This window comes from Coenobita brevimanus, chromosome 51 (assembly GCF_032717465.1).
Source record: "Coenobita brevimanus isolate Jiangsu-jjx chromosome 51, ASM3271746v2, whole genome shotgun sequence".
Classification (NCBI taxonomy): domain Eukaryota; kingdom Metazoa; phylum Arthropoda; class Malacostraca; order Decapoda; family Coenobitidae; genus Coenobita; species Coenobita brevimanus.
In genome coordinates, this window is record NC_137004.1 from 36,628,445 (window position 1) to 36,653,096 (window position 24,652).

The window sequence follows — 24,652 nt, forward strand, 5'->3', positions numbered from 1 at the left end:
GTTTGAGCGTAGTGAAGTGCTGATGGTAAAGTTTGTGAAGTGTTGCTGGCAAGCATTAAGTGTGATTACTGTTAGTGAAGATTATTTTCAGTACTTGTGAAAACAGTGGCAAACAGTGACGTGTTATTGAAGGTTGTACATCATCAGTACTTGTGAAAAACAGTGTTGTCAAGCACTTAGTGTAAACAGAGACTTCACAAGATCCTGTTTCAGAAATCTGCCACTAGGTTCGCTTCCATCGCCCAGCTGTGCTGCGGGGAAGGCATTGAAAAAGTAGCCAGTGCTTAATTTCTTTTTAATTTTGACACAAAGTAAAACACCTCAAAACATATTTTACTCATCAAATTACTCAGATAGCATGATATGCTACAAAGAAATTACAATATGGGAGTCCTTTGATTATATATAATGTATTATAAGTGTCATTTTGTAAACTCCGCTTTCGTCAGTTTACTCATCTCTGTAAGCATAACATAGAGACAAAACCTAGGCAATTTTACTAGAACCATCCATAAAGCAAGATAACAGTGATTAAAATATTTGTCATTCGTTAGTATCCACAAAAAAAAATAGATGTGTAGCCGCATATTTAGCAACACCTTTTGATATGTCGCCCAGCCTGACGTATGACTTTTCCTAACAATAAAGACCTTTTGGACGTCTTGGTCATCTTAGTAACCAAAGTCTAACACAAATAATTCTTTTAAATGTTTCCTTGGCTCCACTGCACAGTTTAGTGAGTTTAAACTTCAACTCCTCATACTCTGTTATGATTATAGTGTTGTACCGCACTGCTGTTTGTTTGGATTAATATGGCTGACTCACCAACTAAGCAATCGCTCAGTACATTATTTTCAGTGGAACTGCTTACTACTTTAAAGCAAGCTAAAACACACACATCAGAAGTCCTGAAGGTAATCTCCTTTTACTAACTGCACACAATTTATTCAAATATATTTAAATACACAGCACACTATTTTAGTCCCCAAGCTAAGATTCTCTGAAAGCCTGGTTATTCTTTCTTTACAGGTATATATATATATATATATATGCGCTTGATTGAATAGGAAAAAATATTCTTATAAATAGTATTATTATTATAAACTTAGTACCAGGTACAATTTCACCGGTCTTTAAAACCCAGCAAAAATATTTAATCGAGGCTGGACGACGCTAGACCACCTGGTGGCAGACCGCTGAAAATGGTTTGGTGAAGCCTCTAATTGCAGTTAGTAAAGTCTGTATAGCTCCAGTGCTTGTGAAAACAGTGAACTGAAGTTGGAAAGCATCAAGTGTAATTACTTGGAAAATAAAGACAGTGAACTTAAGAAGCCAGTGTTTATTTAGTCAGGAGTGTGGATTATGAAAGGCTGCAGTGAGTCTAATCTTCGACACAGTGCGAGGAGATGTGCCGTCAAGAACACTGAGCTGGGTAGGAGGACAAGGTGTTGTTGGCTGCAATTATGAAGCTTTTGCAAGCACAAAGTGTACTACTGCAAGCACAAAATGTACAACTGTAAGCAGGAAGTGTCCAACTACAGGCACTGAATGAAGGACAGAAAGAACTCAAAGAACTATTACAGGCACAAAATAAAGAAGTCAAAGAACAATTACAGACCCAAAGTGAAGTACAGAAAGAGCTCAGGAACAAAATCAGAGTACAATTAAAGGCACAGAGTGAACAACTAGAGGCACAACGTGAAGAACAAAAAGAACGATATGAACAACTTCAAGAGGCATCAGAGGAACAACAAAGGGAATCACAATTGAGAATGCAAGGTCAGCTAGATGCTTTCATGGGGGAAATGAAGGAAGAACAGCAACAGCTTAAGGAGGAAGTAGGTACCAAGCTACAGCAGCAGAAGTATGAGAGGACAGCACAGCTTGCTACAAGCCTCAAGGGTGCTGCAGTGGAAATTCTGGGCCAGATGTCAGTAGAGGAGAGGATGCAGACAAAGGATGCAGATTTACAACCAGTGCTTGAGTGGCTGCAGCAGAGAACAGTGCGACCATCTTGGGATGAAATTTCCAGGTTAAGCTCTGTGACCAAGAGCTACTGGAGTCAGTGGCACCTTCTTTGTTTGAACAACAGACTACTGGAGCATCAGTGGGAGACACCCGATGGCCTCAGCAAGTATTGGCAACTGGTGGTTCCAAAGAAGATGAGGTCCAAGACCTTGGATGAGTCCCATAACCAGATCACTAGTGGGCACCTAGGAGCGAAGAAAACTCTAAGCCGGCTGCGTCAGAGGTTCTACTGCATTGGCATGCACCAGGATGTTGAAGAGTGGTGTCGGGCCTGCAATGTGTGTTGTGCCAAGAAGGGACCCAAGGAACGTGGTTGTGCCCCTCTTCAGCTGTACCAAGTGGATGCTCCGATGGAAAGAGCTGCAGTGGACATTGCTGGACCTCTGCCACTCACTGAAAGAGGAAACCGGTATATGTGTGTCACCATGGACTACTTCACAAAGTGGCCAGAAGCCTATGCCATCCCCAATCAAGAGGCTGTGACCATTGCTCAGGTTTTGGTTGATCAGATTTTCTGTCATTCTGGGATGCCACAGGAGCTACATTAAGACCAGGGTAGAAACTTCGTGTCTGCTGTGTTCCGTGAATGCTGCAAGTTACTGGGGATCAAGAAGACCAGGATGACCCCACTAAAGCCACATATGGGATGGTGGAGAAATTCAACTGGACCCTAGGACAAGAAATTACTAAGTACTGCATAGATGGTCAACCAGAATGGGACCAGAAATTACCAGTGTTGTTGATGGCATATCGACCTGCATCCCATGAGTCTACTGGCTACACACCTGCAACACTGATGTTGGGCCACGAGTTACGTTTACCTGTTGACTGGTTAATAGGAAGTCCACCTGGTGAAGAGCTGCCTACAGACACCACCGGCTATGCGAAGCATCTTCAGGAAAGGCTGGCTGAGGTACATCATCAAGTGCAAAGACCCCTCAAGTTTTCAGGATCAGTGATGAAGTGCAAGTATGATGCCAAGGCAAGTGAGATGTGCTTCAAGGATGGTGACCAAGTTTGGTTATACAATCCTCAGCAAATGAAGGGACAGTCGCTGAAGCTGCAGAGCCCATGGGACAGGCCTTACACTGTGTTGGACTGCCTATGAGACGTAACGTATCAGATTCGGGAAGGCAGGAAGTCTCACACAAAGGTAGTACACGTGAATCGTCTGTGGCAGAACCATGGCCCAGGAGAGTACAGCTGGGACGTCTCTGAGGAATCGTGCTCTCCCGCAGCCGAGGATGTTGAGGAGGACCACGGAGCTGAAGTGCATGAGGATGGTGACAGCTTCCCGAGGGAAGAAGTGAATCAGGAAGAGGACCAAGACCTTCCAGGAGGAGTGGACTGTGTGAAGGAACAAGGACATCGTCAGAAGTGGCATAGAAGAAGACCTGATAAGTTGAAGGAATATTTCATGTATAGTTAGATGTTTCATGAGGATTAATTATGTTTGTATATATTGTGTAGTTCTGTTGGGATAACAAAGAACTACGGAGGAAGTAGTGTTAAGAAGCAAGACTTCCCAGTTAGGTAGTCGAGAAATATCTCGATGTTTCCCGCTGTTTACTGTAGGCTAGTTCTGATATGAGTCAGAGTTGCCAGTTTGCCTGCTGTTTGTGAATGTAGTTATTTCGTAAGTTATGCATTAATTTTTATGCTCTTTTTCTCAATAATGTTTTACTTACATGACTGTCTGTTAAATTGTATAATTGAAATTAAGTTTGTAAGGTAAATCATTTACAGTGTTATGTAAGAAAACTCTTGAAAATTTTGGTTGTCTCCGAGTTGGTAACTGAGCTCTCTCTCTCTGGAATACACCAAAACTGTGGAAAATGTAGATAATTCTAGAACAATGCAAGCTTATATAAGGATGTGGAGGAGACTAAAGCAAGTTTAGTCGGTTTTCAGTTAAATTGGAGTGTACTGCAGTGCGGATAGTAAAATTTGTGAAGTGTTGCTGGCAAGCATTAAGTGTAATTACAGTTAGTGAAGATTATTTTTGGTACTTGTGAAAACACTGGCAAATAGTGATGTGTTACTGAAGTTTGTACATCATCGCCACTTGCGAAAAACAGTGAAGTGTTGTCAAGCATTGAGTGTAATTGCAGTTAGTAAAGTTTGTATAGCTCCAGTGCTTGTGAAAACAATGAAGTGAAGTTGGAAAGCATTAAGTGTAATTACTTCGGAAAATAAAGTCAGTGAACTTAAGAAGCCACTGTTTATTTACAATTCCTCAGCTGATCTTGTGTACTGTACACCTAAATTTAGGCCGACCATAGGAAGAACAACTCACTGGGCAAAGTCCTTCCTATACTGGACTACTGCTGTTGGAGTCTGTGGCAGTGTGGGGTAGGGACATAACAATATGTATGTATATCCAACCACCCATCCATCATCCAAGCCTACGTTGACCCATGAGGAGCGTAGGAGCCAGGGGCTAGGCAGTTGGTCCTCACGCTGAAGATGAGAGTGACCAGCCTCACTCATCCCTGAGCAGCATTACACGAACAATAAACCCCAACCACTCCTTGGATATAAACCTTCACTAGCTCAATCTGACTGAAGTGCAATAATTACCGACTAAACCACCAGGCACCAAAATCTGGTTATATGGTTACCACCCAGCATAGTAAATGGTGACTGGGTGCACAGGAAATCACTTGGCTTGTCACTCAGTGTAGAGTCACCCACAGACAAAAGGAAGAGGAAAGAATGAAGAAAAGAAAGACAGAAGAGAGAGTGTAAAGTCACCCGTAGGCAGAAGGATGAGGAAAGGATAAAGGAAAGAAAGACAGAAGAGGATGGAAGGAAAGATGGATGGAGGAGAGGAAAAAGCAGACACCTGACAGCAGCACTACATCGAGTGAGTGGATGGTGAGCGCTGACACTTACCACTATATACATATATATGTAGACAGATAGGTAGATAGATAGAGATAGATAGATAGAAAGATAGATATATATATATATATATATATATATATATATATATATATATATATATATATATATAAAAACACATATATATATATATATATATATATATATATATATATATATACATCCATCCATCCATCATCCAATCCTACACTGCCTCATGAGGAGTGTAGGAGCCAGGAGCTAGGCAGTTGGTCTTGACATTTAAGATGAGAGTGACCAGCCTCACTCATCCCTGAATGGCATTACATGAGCAATTACCCCCAACCATCCCTTGGATATATACCTTCACCGGCTCAATCCGACTGGAGCGCAATAATTACCCACTAAATCACCAGGTGCCAATATTTGGTTATATGGTTACCACCCAGCATAGTAAATGGTTTCCTGGTGTACAGGAAACCATTTGGCTTGTCACTTAGTGTAGAGCCACCCACATGCAGAAGGAAAAGGAAAGAATGAAGGAAAGACAGAAGAGAGAGTGTAAAGTCACCCATAGGCAGAAGGACAAGGAAAGAATGAAGAAAAGAAAGACAGAAGAGGATGGAAGGAAAGAAGGATGGAAGAGAAGAAAGGGCAGACACCCAAAAGCAGCACTACATCGAGTGAGTGGATGGTGAGTGCCCACACCTACAACTATATATATATCTATCTATCTATCTATCTATATATATATATATATAAATATATAAATATATATATATACAGTGCTCGTCAGAAGTATGGAGCGCCCTGCATCCCTCCTAAGAAACAAACCTTTCAACATTGAAAAAACATATAAATAATGCATTTTATTTACCTTTAGTGCATTGTAGGGTAGCCTTTACGTTTCTTCATGGACCTGAGACGTCTTGAAAGTGAAAGGGCGAGGTTCCTGAGGTGCTGGAGGGGTATTTTGTCCCAGGAGTCACAAATGGCGGCTTCCAGCTTAGGCAGAGAGCTCACGTCCTTCCTTTGGAGACTCTTCTTTACGAGGTACCAGAGGTTTTCAATCGGGTTGAGGTCTGGGCTATTTCCTGGCCAGTCTTTCATGAATGATGCCTCGCAGTCATGAAGCCAATTGGTGACCGATTTGGCCTTGTGAGCAGGTGCACCGTCCTGCTGAAACACTCATGCACCTGTTAGCTCGAAGGAGTCTGGTAAACGATCACACAGAAGCTGCAGGTAAACATCCTGATTCACTCTGAGATTCTTGGGAAGTACAACAAGCTTCCCCAAACCCTTCCCTGAGAAACAACCCCACACCATGAGTGAATCAGGATGTTTTACTGTGCTTTCCACATACCGTGGGTCAAGTGGGTCACTACCTTTGCGTCGATACACACGTGCTTCTCTGTTACAGGTAACACTAAACGTTGCCTCATCAGACCACAAGACTGACAACCATTGCTCCTCACCTCAGTTTAGATATTTATTAGCAAAGGCAAGCCTATGAATTCTCTGGCTCTTGGTGAGAAGAGGCTTTTTCACAGGCCTATGACTTGTGTAACCAAGCTCATGCACCCTACGAGACACTGTTCTCACTGACACCTCACCAAACTTTTCCGGGTTGCTCTCCTTAATTTTCCTTGCACTCACAAGAGGATTAAACTCCACTGCATGTTTTAAAACATTAACAGACCTTGGGGAAGTTTTCCTAGGCCTACCAGACCTCGGTTTCTTTGTGGGAACTTCACCACTGTTTTCCACTCGAAACCGCGCACACCAACGACGCACTGTCGATCGTGCCACACCAACCAATTCACTAATTTCCTTTGTCTGGTGGCCTGCCTCCTTTAGAGCAATGATCTGGGATATGATTTCACTCGATAGTTCACAGGTAGGTGCCATAACAAAGTTGTGAAGGCCAAAACACTGTGGGACACTCGGTAAAAAATGGCGCAATTTGAGAGGGACACTCGGCGGAGTTCCTCTCTCTCAGGCAGCCCGTGGGCGACTGAGGAGGGAACCAACCAGCGCGTCGGAAGGCCTCAGGCTACCGTGACGTCATGCTCGGAGCTCAAACTTGTGGCTCAATTTTTACCCCCAAAAATGGGTGATTCTTTTTGGGCCATAAGTATTGCGCGCCCGGCAGACAACACTGAATACTTTTGACGAGTACTGTATATATATATATATATATATATACTGTACATAGATAGATAGATAGATAGATACATCTACATATATATATATATATATATATATATATATATAAACATACACATACATATACTGTATATAGATAGATAGATATACATTAAGATCTCATAACAGACTAACTAGGGCCCAAGTCATTCCGAAAAATGCGAAATTCTGATAAAAGTGGCATCCGGACTTCCCCCTGCTAACCCGGACTTGTTCTGACACATCAGACATTAGTCCGGATCGTATGCACGGTTTTTAAACTGTTTTGACTACTATTGAGGTACTGTACTGTGTTATAACTTCATTCCATTAATCAAATGGTACAATATATATAATGATACTGTACTGTACATTGATAAACATGTCTTTTATTTACCTTATTGTAGTGAACATAGCTGAAGTGGTCAGGGAGTTCGCACTGCTTCTGGCTTTATCTGACTTTTTCCAATATATAGGAATTTAGTCCGGTAGCACCTCAAGTCCAATAAAAGCGAATTTCGGTCTACTGAAGTCTGTTATATTGAGGTTTATATGTGTATATATATATATATATATATATATATATATATATATATATTATGAAAAGTAGCTTGCCAGTTTGTATGAAACGAAAAGTATATAACGAATGTATAATTCCAGCTATGATGTATAGTTGTGAGACCTGGAAAATTAAAAAATCAATGGAAAATAAATTAATCCATTCTCAGAGAGCAATGGAAAGGTCAATGTTGGGAATATCTTTAAGAGACAGGAAAAGATCACCTTGGGTGAGACAGCAGACTAAAGTCAAAGATATTACAGAAGGTATAAAAGAACAGGAATGAAGATGGGCAGGCCATATAGCAAGAATAAGGGATAACCAATGGAGTAAGAGGCTGATGGACTGGACACCAAGAGAATGTAACCGTAGCAGAAAAAGGCCAGACAGGAGATGGAGAGATGAGATAGAGAAATTAGCAGAGAAAACGTGGCAAAGATTGGCTCAGTCAAGGAATTCGTGGAAAAGGTTGGGGGAGGCCTTTGTTCAGCAGTGGACTAGTTATGGCTGATGATGATGATGATGACGATGATGATGATGATGATGATGATTATATATATATATATATATATACACTACCCTCGCGTCCAACACGCGTTAGTCCAGCACGATTCGGGTCCAGCATGGAGAGCAATTAATTAGTATTATTTAATACGATTTAATTACTGCAACACGAGTGTGTTAGCATAACATGCACAGAGCTCCGAGAAGTGGGCGAAATCCACAGAGTTCACTCTAGCACGATCACTCCCGGTCCAGCATGGTCATACTGGACATTCCCATGATGATGATAGCCAATGAAAACTTCTGATCAAGTAGCCTTCCCCGCCCGCTATCGTGACGTGATCATGATGCCGCCCAATTAAAAACGCTTCTGGTGTCACGTGATGTTTTGTTTAAATTTCTCCCGCCACAGCGCCACTCAGTCGCATAATTGCATTGGAAGGTGCTTTTTTCTTGCTGCATTTTCTGCCCTTGTTACTGCATTTTACCCCGCTCACAATGCCTAGGAAGCCTTCTAAGAACCCCAAGAAGCGTCGGCACCTCTCTCAGGCCACCAAGCTAGAAAGCATCGAGAGGAAGAAGAAAGGGGAGAGGAAAGTTGACAATGCCAAGGCCTACGACATGAATGAAGCCAACGTGATCATAATAAAAAACTAAGACAAGATCCTGGCAGCTGAAGGCTATCACACGGCACTTCATACCAGGTTTGCCGAGGATACGATGGTAAATCGGAACGGTAACATGGTAAAATTGCCGACGATACCACGGGCATTTGGAATTCATCTGGATGGATTCCTGCCGAGGATACGACGGCCAAACAGTGTGACCAAAACCCAGGCGACTCAACAGAGAAAGTATCGTACTACAGCATTGAACATTTAGCCTGACGCTGAATACATATTAATATTTTAGAATAAATATCAATCGTTTTGAAACCCTTCTCATCGGCGTGCGTACCACTTTATAAACAAAGTTGCTTCTCTTTATTCTTTACTGAGTCAGCGACAGCGATCACTTTCCACAGTCACGAGACGGGGCTCTGGCAACAGTGTGAGAAGCATGCACTTTGCTGAGGATTACAGTGCTAGGACAGGCAGAAGCAGGACCTTCCATGGTTGTGGACGAAAATAGTGATTCTGAGTGTGATTTCAAAGGATTTATGAGGGAGGTTGAGGAGGAGCAACAGCCATTACCCGCTAGTGACGCCAGCAGCCATCCTCCAGGGACCCAGTAGGACTACCTACAGCCTTGGATACCACCTTCCATTCCCAGCAAGCCCACCAACACTATCCTAAAGGGTTAGTTATCATTCATAGCACAGTACCATTTATTATAATTACAATAGTACCAATATATGTATAGGTATATGGTAGGTATTTAGGGTGACTTTTCCGAGGGTTGCTGACATAATTCACTCTTCTCCATAAGCTCTATTGTTAGTCCAACACGTTTTTGGTCCAACATGTGACCCATGCATGACAATATTACCGTGCTGGATGCGAGGGTACTGTATATATATACATATATATATATATATATATATATATATATATATATATATATATATATATATATATATATATATATATATATACATATACATATACAGACATACCCCGGTTTAACAATTTAATTGGTTTGGGTAAAACCTCATCGTTAGGTGGGGTATAGTACATCGGGGTACTTTTAACATGTACTTTCAATGAGGACCGTTTACCAAGTCCAAAACCCACCCTGATGAGCCCCAAAACAGGTTTAAAGACAATCCAAATGGCCTACAGCTGTCAAGGAAGCTAACAAGCCTAACACCTGTAAATAACTCACTAAAACCAACAAATCAAATCTGAATATCATCAAATATAAGTCTGGAAAAAATCAGGCTTAGTAAACTATACCCCAAAAGGACAATGTTTACCCCACCTATGGCTAAAACACATTTATCAAAGTCTACAAAAAGTTTATAAGTCAACCTAAACATCAAAATATCATCAGAATCGGTAAGAAAAATCAAAATCCATCGTTAAACAGGGGTTTGGCCATCATTAGGTGGGGTATGGTGCAATTTCTACCCTCATTGTTAAGCCAGGGTATCGCATCTAGGGGTATCATAAATCGAGGTGTTACTGTATATATATATATATATATATATATATATCTATCTATCTATCTATCTATATCTATCTATCTCTCTCTCTCTCTCTCTCTCTCTCTCTCTCTCTCTCTATATATATATATATATATATATTTATATATATAAAGTATATATACATCCACCCATCCATCCATCATCCAATCCTACATTGCCCCATGAGGTGCACAAAAGCCCAGGGCTAGGCAAGTTGGTCCTGACATTTAAGATGAGAGTGACCAGCCTCAGTCATCCCTAAGTGGCATTACATGAGCAATATACCAAAACCATCCCTTGGATATAAACCTTCACCGGCTCAATCCGACTGGAGCGCCATAATTACATACTAAACCACCAGGCGCCAAAATATGGTTATACGGTTACCACCCACCATAGTAAATGGTTTCCTGGTGTACAGGAAACCATTTGGCTTGCTGCTCAGTGTAGAGTCACCCACAGGCAGAAGGAAGAGGAAAGAATGAAGGAAAGAAAGACAGAAGAGGGAGCATAAAGTCACCCGATGGCAGAAGGACGAGGAAAGAATGAAGGAAAGAAAAACAGAAGAGGAGGAAAGGAAAGGAGGATGGAAGAGAGTAAAGGGCAGACACCTGACAGCAGCACTGCATCGAGTGAGTGGATATATATATATATATATATATATATATATATATATATATATCCCGAGGATGAGATGGAGGGATGGGGTGGAGAGGTATATGAGAAAGGGAGATGTGAGTTGGGAGCAGGGCAGTGAAATGGCGGGGGACAGGACAACGTGGAGGCAATTTGTTTGTGGCCACCCCGTAAGGGATTGAGGTGTCTGGCAATAGATAGAGAGATAGAAATATAGCCCGACGCCAAAATCCTGCAAAGGGAGACTGCAGACAAAACGCCTCTAAGTCGCTCTGTCACCCACCATTTGACTGCCCTCCCCCTAACTCATTCCCCCCTCCCTCATATACCTCTCAACTCCATCCCTCCACCTCATCCTCGGTCTCCCCTTCCCTCCACTTCACCTGCAAACACCCTCTTAGTCAATCTTTCATTCTCCATTCTCTCCACATATCCAAACCACCTCAGTGTATTTCTCCTAATTTTCTCAACAACATTCACATCCACCTCACAACATTCCTTCATTTCTTCATTCGTGATCCTGTCACTCCACATGCTCCTCTCAAGTAACTCATTTCCACTGCTCTCACGCTTGACTTGTTCCCCTCTAGCAAGGTCCATGCCTCGCTTCCACTCATCAGGGTAGGGATCACAAATCTATCATGCAGTGATTTCTTAACTTCCATACACACCTTCTTATTTCTCATCATTGCTTCCAGTGAACCAACAATCTTCCTTCCCTGCTGTACCCGTTCAAGCACTTCATCCCCCAAAGTTCCATCCTTACTCATCACACTACCAAAGTACTTGAATGCACTCACCTTCTCCATATCCTCACCATCCAACCTCACTGTGCATTCTGTGACTTCATTCCTCTCAAAACTTTACTCTTGTTTACATTAACTTTCAGATTCCTCTTGCTACACACTGTCCCAAATTCATTCACCAAACCTTGCAACTCCCATTCATCTTCACTCAACAATACTGTATCATCAGCAAACAGCAACACTGGAATCTTCCACATCTCACCCTCAATCATTAGAGCCACCCCAACATCCACTGCCCTACTTTGCATCTCTTTCCACAGGCCCATCGATGTATATATTAAACAGCCATGGAGACATCACACATCCCTGTTTCAGTCCCATAGTTAGATCAAAGAACTCACTCAGCTCACCATCCACTCACACCTTAGCCCAAGCTCCTTCATACATACTCTTCACAGAACTCAACAATTTCCCCTCTAGTCCATATACTCTTAATACCTTCCACATACCTTGTCTATCTATTCTGTCATAAGCTTTCTCCAAGTCCATGAAGGCAGCATAAAGTTTCTTTCTCATCTCTAGATACTTCTCCACTAAACATCTTAAAACAAATATTTGATCTACACACCCTTTTCCCTTCCTAAATCCCCCTTGTTCTTCTCCAACTAGCTCCTGTTATAATATATATATATATATATATATATATATATATATATATATGTACACACAGTACACAGTAATTCCTATGCTATCCAGACGCCCACTTTCTGGACACCCAACTTACCTGGACCTTCAGAACCCAAAAATGGCCAAAAAAAGAAAAAATCCCCCCCCAAATCCAATTTTTTTCCCACCCATAATATGAAACTGCCATGCGGCGCCGAACAGCTGTTTACACCACAGCCCCTTCACCCCTTCCTTCCTCCCCCCTCCCCTGTCAGGGTTGCCATTTGGTATTTTTCATTCCCATATGTGAACCAATTTGGTAATGAAAAATTCGTTTGGTAATAAATCAGAATAATGCATTATCAAATGGATTTTTCACATGTATGAGGATATACAGGATGGTGATGGTGAATTGTCTGCTCTCTCTGATTAATCTGCTAGCCTACATAGCATGAAAATAATCAACATGCTGTTAATTATAAGGAGAGTGATTACATGTATTTCCACTTGTATATATAATTAGTGAAGAATAAATGCTTCCTTTACGAAATTGGTAATGGAAAGTTAAATTTGCTAATAAAAATTGAGGAGTTTGGTAACGTGACCATTGCAATCTGGCAACTCTCCCCATCACCAACAGTTACTGCCTAACTTTGATGGTTAGATGCTTATCGCAGTGGATGCCACATGTGCTCGTTTTTGTGAATGAACAGTGAATAAACTGCAATACCTCGCCACTAGACCACAAGGGAATTTACAGTGTTGTGCAGTGTTAAGGAATTAGAATTTATAGTGCAAAGGATTAGCTGTGGAGTGCAAACTGGCAGTTGAAACTGGTGGTTGAAACTGGCGTGGTGCAATTAACAATGTGCAGTGTTAAACAATTATAACTCATAGTGCAAAGAATTACTGTAAGTGCAGCACAACACTGGATTACTGTACGTGCTTCAAGAGCATTTTCACCACTGCCAAAGCCTTAGAGAAGGTGGCCACAGATGTTCTGTAAGTACCGTGGTTGACGTACAATCACTTCTAATTCCTCATTCTTTGGTTCCTTTTCATTTATTTCATGCTTTATGTCCATTATTGGTGTGAATAGGGCCTTAAATAGGTTTAAATAGGTACTATGCATGTCTGGTAGGGAGTTATTTAGGTGGCTTTCAAAGTTAGGCTGGGTTAGGGTCCTTAAGTACTGTACCAGTCCAGCAGGCAGGGGCCCACTTTCCGGACAGGACCACTTTCCGGACATGCCTTTGGCTCTATTACAACGGATAATGGAGGGATTACTTATATATATATATATATATATATATATATATATATATATATATATATATATATATATATATATATATATATATATATATATATATATATATATATATATATATATATATATACATATATAGATCTTTAGTGGAAAAGTTTCTACAGAAGGGAAAGAAGTTGTATGCAGCTTTCATGGATTTGGAGAAAGCATATGACAGGGTGGATAGACAAGGATTGTGGAAAGTGTTAAGAATATATGGAGTAGATGGGTAGTTGTTGAATGCTGTGAAGAGTATGTACGACGGTGCGAAGGCTGCAGTGCATGTGGATGGTGAACTAAGTGAATTTTTCTCTTTGAAAGTTGGTTTGAAACAGGGATGTGTCATGTCCCAATGGTTGTTCAATCTGTACATGGATGGGGTAATAAAAGAGGTACAAGGTAGGGTAGTGGATGTTGGAGTGGCCCTGGTGAGAGAGGATAGTGTTTGGAAACTCCCTGTACTGTTGTTTGCAGATGATACTGTGTTGTTGAGTGAAGATGAAGGGGAGCTGCAAGGCTTGGTGGATGAGTTTGAGAGAGTGTGTAAGAAACGGAACCTAAAGGTGAATGTAGGGAAGAGTAAAGTGATGGTCTTTGAGAGAGGTGAAGTTAGTGAATGTACAGCGAGGTTGGATGGTGAGGAATTGGAAAATGTGAGTACGTTTAAGTACTTGGGTAGTGTGATGAGTAAGGATGGAGGTTTGGAGAGTGAAGTGCTTGAAAGTGTACAGCAGGGAAGAAAGGTTGCTGGTTCTTTGAAAGCAGTGATAAGAAACAGGGAAGTGAGCATGGAAGTGAAAAAGTTACTACATAACAGTATTGTGATACCAACTCTAACGTACGGAAGTGAAGCTTGGACGTTGTTGGAAGGACACAATTCAAGAGTGAGAGCAGTGGAAATGAGTTATTTAAGAGGAGCCTGTGGAGTCACGTGGAGAGACAGGCTGACGAATGAGGATATAAAGGAGCGTTGTGGTGTGGATGTGGATGTGATAGGAAGTGTTATGAGGAACACACTGAGGTGGTTTGGCCATGTGGAGAGGATGGAGGGTGAAAGACTGACGAAGAGAGTGTATGTGAGTGAGGTGGAGGGGGGAAGAGGGAGTGGGAGGCCGAGGATGAGATGGAGGGATGGGGTGGAGCGGTATATGAGAGAGGGGGGTGTGAGTTGGGAGCGGGGCAGTGAAATGGCGGGGGACAGGGCGACTTGGAGGCGATTTGTTTGTGGCCACCCCAAACGGGATTGAGGCGTCTGGCAATAGATAGACAGATATATATATATATATATATATATATATATATATATATACATGTATTATATACAGTATATATATATATATATATATATATATATATATATATACTGTATATATATATATATATATATATATATATATATATATATATATACTTCTTTCCTTCCATCCTCTTCTGTCTTTCTTTCTTTCATTCTTTCCTCGTCTTTCTGCCTATGGGTGACTTTGCACTCCCTCTTCTGTCTTTCATTCTTCCATTCTTTTCTCTTCCTTCTGCCTGTGGGTGACTCTACACTGAGTGACAAGCCAAATGGTTTCCTGTACACCAGGAAACCATTTACTACGCTGGGTGGTAACCATATAACCAAATTTTGGCATATATATATATATATATATATATATATATATATATAGCATTCATTCATTCATCATCCAATCCTACGTTGCCCCATAAGGAGCGTAGGAGCCCGGGGCTAGGCAAGTTGGTCCTGACATTTAAGTTGAGAGTGACCTGCCTCACTCATCCCTGAGTGGCATTAAGTGAGCAATAACCCCCAACCACCCCTTGGATATAAACCTTCACTCTCATCACTATGGAGGGGTTTTGGCTCTCTTTTGTATTGTTTTTGTTTTTTTTCTTGGAAGGAATGGTTTGTGAGCCTTTGGTTCCTTCTTCCTTGCATTAGAAAAAAAAAAAAAAAGATAATCCACCATCTCCATCCTCAGTACACTCATACATGTGAAAAATCCTTTTGGTAATGAATCATTCTGAATCATTACTGATCAAATTTTTGGTAATTAATCATTCTGGATCATTACCGATCGAATTTTTCATTACCAAATTGCCCCATATGTAGTAATGAAAAATACCAAATGGCAACCCTGGTGATGATTGGACCAGTGATTAATGAATTCTCTTAAAGCACAATATTGTGTGGCCAGAATTATGGAATGCACATCTTAGTTTACACTAGGCTAGGTGCTGCCTGTTGCTGCTCCAGGAAACCCTCAAAGTCCAGGTCAGACACTACAGATATTACATCATCATCCTGCTGCTGTGGCCACCACTCACTCACACACCAGCCGCACCCCACCACACATACTCACCAACCCCACCCTTAACCATTGCACACTACAAATTATGCTTGCCAGTTGCAAGAGAATATCGTATTTGTCTCAATTTTTCATGCCCGTCGCACTTTGCAAGAAGCAAACACACTTTCTAATTAATTAATTACAGTAAAACCTTGATATAACAGACTTCAATAGAAAGAAATTTGCTTTTATCGGGCTTGAGGAGCTACCGGACTAAATTCCTATATATCGGAAAAAGTCCAATAAGGCCAGAAGCAGTCCGGACTACCTGACCACTTCAGCTATGGTCACCACAGTTAGGTAAATAAAAGACATGTTTATCAGTGTACAGTACAGTATTATTATATACAGTAAACCATTTGATTAATGTAGTGAAGTAATAACACAGCACAGTACCGCAAAGGTAATCAAAACAGTTTAAAAACTATTCATGCAATCCGGACTATATATCAGAAAAAGTCCGTGGTAGCAGAGGGAAGTCCGGATGTTGCTTTTATCAGAATTTTAAATTTTTCGGAATGGTTTGGGCCCCAATTAGTCAGTTATAGTGAGGTTTTACTGTATATATATATATATATATATATATATATATATATATATACTGTACATATATATATATATATATATATATATATATATATAATTTCATCCGTACTAAATGCTCTCAACTCTCCAGCTTGAATTCTTCCCACTCCTTCTGGCACCTTGCCAAAAGCCTTTCTAATGACTTTGCCTCATTATCCTTCCCTCCTCTTTTCTACTCCAATGGCTCTGTAGCTATTTCTTCTACTGGTAAAGCAGATCTCTTCGCTCAGACTTTCTCCTCCAATTCCACCTTGGACAATTCCATTGCTGTTCCTCCATCACTTCCCCCCTCTGACCTCCTCATGGCCGACATTAAAATTTCTTCTGCCATCACAGGCCTCAATACTAACAAGGCATATGGGCCTGATGAAGTCCCTCCTGTTGTTCTCAAGAACTGTGCTTCTGTGCTTGCACCCTGCCTAGGAAAACTCTTTCGCCTTGGTCTATCAACTTGTACCTTTCCATCTTGCTGGAAGTTTGCTCTCATTCTGCCAGTCCCAAAGAAGGGTGACCATTCTCAACCTTCTAACTATCGTCCAATTGCTTTAACATCCTGTATCTCAAAAGTTGTCGAGTCAATTCTTAACAGAAAAATTATAAAGCATCTTTCCTATCAACCTTCTTTCTGATTGTCAGTATGGGTTCCATCAGGGACACTCCACTGGCGATCTTCTCACCTACCTTTCAGACTCCTGGTCATCCTCCTTTTGGGACTGTGGCAAAAGCTTTGCCACTGCACTTGACAACTCAAAGGCTTTCGATCGAGTCTGGCATAAAAAATTTAATTTCCAAACTGCCCTCTTACGATATCAATCCTTCTATCTGTGCCTTCACCTCTAACTTCCTTCTTGTCATTCTATAGCCGCTGTTGTAGACGGCCATCATTCTTCTCCTAGATCTTTCAACGGTGGTGTTCCTCAGGGCTCTGTCCTATCACCAACTCTCTTCCTTTTATTTATCAATGACCTTCTAAGCTGTACATCTAACCTTATCCACTCATACGCTGATGACTCCACCCTTCACCTTTCCATTCGGTTCCCACAATGTCCATCTCAGCAGTCACTTCAACAAACAAGAGATGAGGCTATGGCACACCTAATGTCTGACTTGGCTTGTATCTCTGACTGGGGTAAAAATACCATAATCTTGTTTTTTATATGCATCAACGACTCAGTTCTTAGACCTATCAACCTGACAAAATCTTTCACAGGTGTACCCACTAATGTGTAATAATATTCAGCTCAATCCTGCATCATCCTTGAACATGCTTGGGGTTTCATTTACTCAGGACTTATCTTGGAAAGATCATAGTACATCTCTTGTAAAATCTGCTACCAAGAGATTGGGTGTGCTAAGCCAACTCCGTTCCTTCTTTACCCCTGTACAATTGTTGACTCTATATATGGGTTTCATCTGCCCCTGTGTGGAGTACAACTCTCATGTGTGGGTAGGTTCCCCACATACAGCTCTTCTCCATAGGGTGTAGTCAAAGACTTTTCGTCTCATTAACTCTCCTCCTCTTACTGACTCCCTTCAACCTCTGTTTCTTCATCGCACTGTTGCATGTCTATCTCTTTTGTATCGCTACTTCAGTCGTCACTGCTCCTCTGAACTGTCAGCTTGCATTCCTCCACCTCTACGACGGGTGCGTAGCACCCGTTTAGCAGCAAACTCTCATCCCTTTTCTGTCCAACTCTCTAATGCAAGAGTTAACCTTACTCCCAGTCCTTCATTCATGCAACAGGTCAACTCTGGAACTGTCTCCCTCTGTCTGTATTTCCTGCTTCCTATGATCTCCAGTCTTTCAAATGCAGTGTGTCCAGGCATCTCGAAATGATAAGATCATGAATTTGACTCTCTCTTGTATTTTCTTTTTCTCTTGGAAGAAACAGTTATTGCAGGCTCATGGTTCCATCTTCCTTGTACTTATGGACCCTAACCTACCCTGACTCAGAAAAACACCTATACAACTCCCTACTGGACATGCATAGCAGCTATATAAAACCCAAATCACACCAATAAGGGACATAAAAGACTGAAATAAATGCAAAAGAACCAGAGAATGAAGTCTGAGAGGTGAGTTTATACAATAGTAAACATTCTGGGGACTTACAAGTCCCTGGCTCCTGGACTGGTACTTAAGGACCGTAACCAAGCCTAACTTTGAAAGCCACCTAAATAACTCCCTACCAGACATGCATAGCACCTATTTAAATCTATTTAAGACCCTATTCACACCAATAATGGACATAAAGCATGATATAAATGAAAAGGAACCAAAGAATGAGGAATTAGAAGTGGCTGTACCTCAGCCATAGTACTTATAGCACGTCTGTGGCCACCTTCTCTAAGACTTTGGCAGTTGTGAAAATGCTCTTGAAGCACTTACAGTAATCCAGTGATGTGCTGCACTTACAGTAATTCTTTGGACTATGAGTTATAACTGTTTAACACTGCACACTGTTAATTGCACCACGCCAGTTTCAACCATCAGTTTCCACTCCACAGTTAATCCTTTGCACTCTAAATTTTAATTTCTTAACACTGCACAACACTGTAAATTCCCATGTGGTCTAGTGGCAAGGTATAGTTTATTCACTGCTTATTCACAAAAAACGAGCACATGCACCATCCATTTCGATAAGCATCTACTCGTGATCGCAGTTATGCAGTAACCGATGGTGAGGGAGGAGCAGGGTTGCCAAATAGGAGCTCAGCCACATTACCACACTCCCCGATTCTCATTAGCAAATTTAACTTTTCATTACTAAATTCATAAAGTTAGCATTTACTCTTCACTAATTTTATATACAAGTGGAAATAAATGTAATCACTCTCCTTATAATTAACAGCATGTTGATTATTTTCACGCTGTGTAGGCTAGCAGATTAATCAGAGAGAGCAGACAATTCACCATCTCCATCCTGTGTATCCTCATACATGTGAAAAATCTGTTTGGTAATGCATTATTCTGATTCATTACCAAACAAATTTTTCATATTCAAATTGGTCCACATTTGGTAATGAAAAATACCAAATGGCAACCCTGACAGGGGAGAGGGGAGGGTGAAGGAAGGAAGGGATGAAGGGGCCGTGGTGTAAACAGCTGTTCGGTGCTGCACGGCAATTTCAAATTACGGGTGGGGAAAATATCAGATTTGGGGGGGATTTTTTTCTTTTTTTGGCCATTTTTGGGTTCCAAAGGTCCAGGCCCACAATGTCTGATAAGTGGGGTGTCTGGAAAGTGGGTGTCCGATAAGTGGGGTGTCTAGAAAGTGGGTATCTGATAAGTGGGGTGTCTGGAAAGTGGGTGTCCGGATAGTATGAGGATTACTGTACATCATTATTACCAGTCATTTCGATAGTTTTATCAGAATAAGCAATCTATGACAAACCAAATGTAATAAAAACCTTTAGGAATATTCTTGATGATAACAAACCCCAAAATTCAGCTTAAACTTATGCAAAAAGTTTTAATATGATTATTTACTACCACAATTTGTCTCTCATAAGTGGTCCAGATCACTCAACATCCACAAGACCACAGCTCACAGTGGTATCACACTAGATTAACATTACTGAGGTACAGCAATTATTCTGTTGACTGGCTAATTCAGCATCAAAATTTGCATTGTGTGACTCTTCAACGAATACTGTACCATACCATTATACCTTAATGCATGTGCATACTAAAATGATGAACTGCACTTGCTAACATACTGTCACACACACACACACAAACACACACACACACACACATGCACATGTATGCATGAATGCATGCATGTATGTGTGCACGCACACACACACACACACACACATGATGTCGTCAATGGCAGAGCTCCATGCAGATTGTGGGAAAATACTGTAACACAAAATCAGCGGCGAAAAGGAAACATGCCTAAGGTGAATATGCGAACTGAATGCGTGAGTGGTGGTCCCGTCCCATTTGAGTGAAAATAAACCGGTGTCAATCATATACTGTAAAACACACTGACAGTTTTAAATTTTGTACCATTGCGCCACTGCGGAGAGAAGCAGTTCATTATTTACATCCAGTGATAGTGAGTTCACAGGGTTCTCCAATGAAGACCAAAGCAACAGAAGTATCAAACAGAACCAAACAAGAGTAACAAGTGTGGAGAACATGGCTGAGAAGAATGCCCAGAGATTAAAACAGGTATGGGCAATAACTAACGAATTACAGCAAGCTCACCCCTAACGCGAGGGTTTCGTTCCAACCATGGCACGTTCAGCGCGAAACCGCGTAAGTTTTAACTACTCCTTATTTTGCTCTCTAGACCCCCTAAATGTGGTGTTTTGCTGTTATCTGCCATTGTTAATCAATATGAAGCACTTTAAGTGGTTAGAGGTTTATTTAAAGTTATAACTTACAAATACAGTACTGCACAACAAAACTTCAACACACAAATACGTAAACACAAGGCAACATTCCGATGCCAATTGGTTTCAGGACAATTTGTCATCAAGTCAATTCGCCATCACAACAATAACAAGCCAATTTGCTGTCATTAATGAAGACAGCTGTGGGTGATGCTAAAATATAATTAAAAGGCGAAATAAATATATTTATAGAATGACGGGGAATCGTTCAGGGCGAGAATTGTCCTGATCGGGAATCGTCCATGTTTTGACGGGGAATTGTCTAATGGTGAATTGACTTGATGGAGAATAATCTCGGAACCCGCCGATCATGGGTAATCATATAAATCGGGTTAGCTGGTTACAAGGCTTTATTTAATGCATTAACTTTATTTAAGTGCTTTAACTTACATACCAGAACAGTAAATATTTAACTTATAAATACAGTACCGTGGAAAATCAGTGCAGCATATCTTTAACCAACAAATAAAAAAGGCAATATTCCGATGCCTTTCAGGTAAACTGGTTATAAGACTTTATTTCTTGCTTTAACGTTATTTAATAGTACTTTCACTTGTACATAAACTTACCAGAACAGTAATGTAAATATTTAACTTACAAATACAGTACTGTGGAAAAGCAGGACACGATCACGCGATCAAAACAAACCGTGCGTGGTGCTGCCCTGATGTTCGAGGATTTGGCCTATCAAAGGCTGCCTCTCTTGCGTAAATTTGTAGTTTTTGAAATGGTTATTTAATCTTACGTTGTCTTATACGTATCCCAGCATTAACCACGTATAATTGCGAGCGCGTTCAGCAAGAACGTGTTCAGGGCGAGCTTACTGTACAAGAACAAACCTTGGAACAAGAGAGGGAGATGAAAAATATGAGAAAAAGGTTAAAGAGCATCTGCTCACTCAGTGCTGACCAGGAGGGAAAGGTGTCTGAATTAAAAGTGGGTAATGAATCAGCCATAAGTGAAATAAAATAGTTTAAATGGGAAAATAAGAGGCTGAAGGAGGAAAGGGACAAGATAAAATGTAAATCTGATGAGCAAGAATCTAAAACTAAGGTGAACGAAGACCATATCAAGGAAATCCAAGAACACCATAAGGGGTGGAAAACAACTCGACAGGAAGATAAAATAAGTCTTAGAGATTTTAGTGCTGCCTACTTCTTCCTTACCCTTTATCATTCTTTTTCTGTGCCTGCCCTCCTCTCTTGTTATTTCTCCCATCTTTCCTGTCACTTCTTATTGCTTTTCTTTCCATTACAGGTGGTTTTACATTGAGTGACAAGCCAAATGGTTTCCTGTAAGCCAAGAAAACATTTACAACGCTGGCTGGTAACCATATAACCAAACCATATGTGCTCCCTATGTGTCAGCAAGTGGGTTGGTGGAGGGTTAGTGCCCCTCCCCGTACAACAAATAACTCAAAGTCAAATGGCCGCCCCTTACAGGATTATGGTGTCTGGCTATACATAGATAGATAGAAAAAGGAAAACCAGGAAAAGGTGTAGAAGGAAGTGGTGAAGGTACTAAAAATAAAGAATCACTCGAGAGAGATGCGGCAGACAAGAAAAAAAAATTATTATCTCAGGTTTGAAAGAAAAACTGACGTCAGTGAGGTCAGAAAGAGAAAAGGAAGAACTAAGAAGAGTGAAGGAAATAGTGTCAATAGTTATGGATGGAAAGGATGAAACCCAAGAGGAGACCGAAGAAGTGTTTAGGCTGGGAAAATAGTGGAGGGAGGGGCAAGGCCATTCAAAGTAAAATTTCAATATCAGGTCACAGTAAATGAAATAATCAACAAGACTTGGAAATTAGCAGATAAGTAAGGATTTAAAAATATCTGGATAAGGAGATATGCAAATGAGGAAGAGTGAGCTAAAATAAATGAACTTAAGGAAGAGAAGGAAAAAAATGACCAGAGAATGGAGGAAAAGAAGACAATGTTCTTTTGGAGAGCTATGGATCAGAAACTGAAGTGGTAACAAAGATGAGTGGGAGAGGAAGGACAGAATAAAAAACGATGCAAAAAGATTGAAAGTGGCACATACTAATATAGATGTTCTAATACCAGCAAGGCTAGAAATAGACGATTTCTTGAGGGTAAATGAGCCAGAAAGTATGTGCTTCATAGAGACTAAGCTAAGAGAGAAAAATGAAATCCAAATGGGAGACGGGAAATACAAAATACGAAGATGAGATAGAAATGAACAAACGGGAGGAGGTGTGATGATAGCAGTGAAAAACAGCCTAAATGTGGATAGTGTGGAACTGGGAGAAGCTAAGGCTGAAGTGATAATTATGGTAATAGAAATCAAAGGGAAAGGCAAGAGAGACATTGCAGAAGCATATGTCCCCCCAAGACAAGGGCTTAGAATGAGGAGGAACATACGGAGATGTTGTTGGACATGGTTAGATACCTACAGAAAGTGACTGAGAAACACAACAACATAATCTTGATGAGTGACTTCAATTGTTGAAAGGTAAAGTGGGAGGATTGGGACTCAGAAAGTAGTGATGATTCGTGGGGCCGTATACTATTACATGTAGCAATGGATAATGTAATGACCCAGTGGGTCATAGAAGTGACAAGATTTAGGGGGGATGATACACCAGCAAGACTAGATTTAATTCTAACCAAAGAACCTGATGCAACTGAATCTCTGAAATATCTGTCCTGTGGGAAAAAGTGATCATGTAGTGACAGAGTTAAAAACAGTAGAAGGAAATGGGGAGATAAGAGATGAGCTATACAGGCATGGACGATACAACTCTGGGAAAGCAAGCCTTACAGGATTGAAAATTTTTTCAAAGAGGCAGATTGATGAGAAATCTGGGAAACAAGAGAGATACAGATGAAGTGGGACATCTTTCTAGACTTCTATAATATGGGTGTGGAAAAGTATGTGTCAAAAATTAGTGGGAAAGAGAACTGGAGAAATGACTGGTTCAACAAAAGGTGTACGATTGCAAAAAAAAGAAAGGGATAAGGCATGGAACAAATGGAGAAAGAGAAGTAATGATAGAACATGGTTTTCGTTCTCGTTTTCATTTTCGTTTTTAAAGGCTCCAACATGCTTGCATGTGTCGGCCTTGGTCACCTAATGGCGGCTCTCCACGCTGCACGATCCATTGCAGCCTCCCTGTTCAGTCCCTTAACCCTAAGGTCACACTTAATGACCTCGTCCCATGTCTTTCTCAGTCTACCCTTCATAACCCCACCCCCAATATTAACACTTCTCACCTTCCTCACCCAATTATCATCCCCCATCCTCTCCACATGTCCAAACCACCTCAATCTACCTCTCCTCATCACAACACCAATACACTCCAGTCCCATCCTACCTCTCAACTCTTCCATTGTAAACCCAGCCCCTCCAGGCCTTGGACGCAGGGATGCACTGCACATCCACCTAATCATTGTCATTTCTGTACGTCTGAGCCGGCGAAAATCTTCCTCCTTCACTGCCCAGGTCTCACTGCCATACAGCATTGCACTCCTAACACATGCTGCATACAAAGACCCCTTAGCACGTAGGGAGAGCCCTCTCAATGTCAGGAGAGGCAAGAGCTCCTTGAACTTCTTCCAACCACTTCTCACCCTAGCCACAGAGCTAGCTCCAGCCCCACCTCCAGCACACAACATGTCTCCCAAGTAACAAAACTCTTCCACACACTCAGGAGATTCACCAGCAAGTTCAA

At 41.1% G+C, this 24,652-nt stretch overlaps 1 protein-coding gene across 8 annotated transcripts in view; it reads right to left on the reverse strand.

Moving 5' to 3' along the window:
• The window catches only part of CaMKII (Calcium/calmodulin-dependent protein kinase II), a 491,893-nt gene that overhangs the window by 50,497 nt on the left and 416,744 nt on the right, over window positions 1-24,652 (reverse strand). The gene's annotated exons all lie outside the window — the stretch shown is intronic.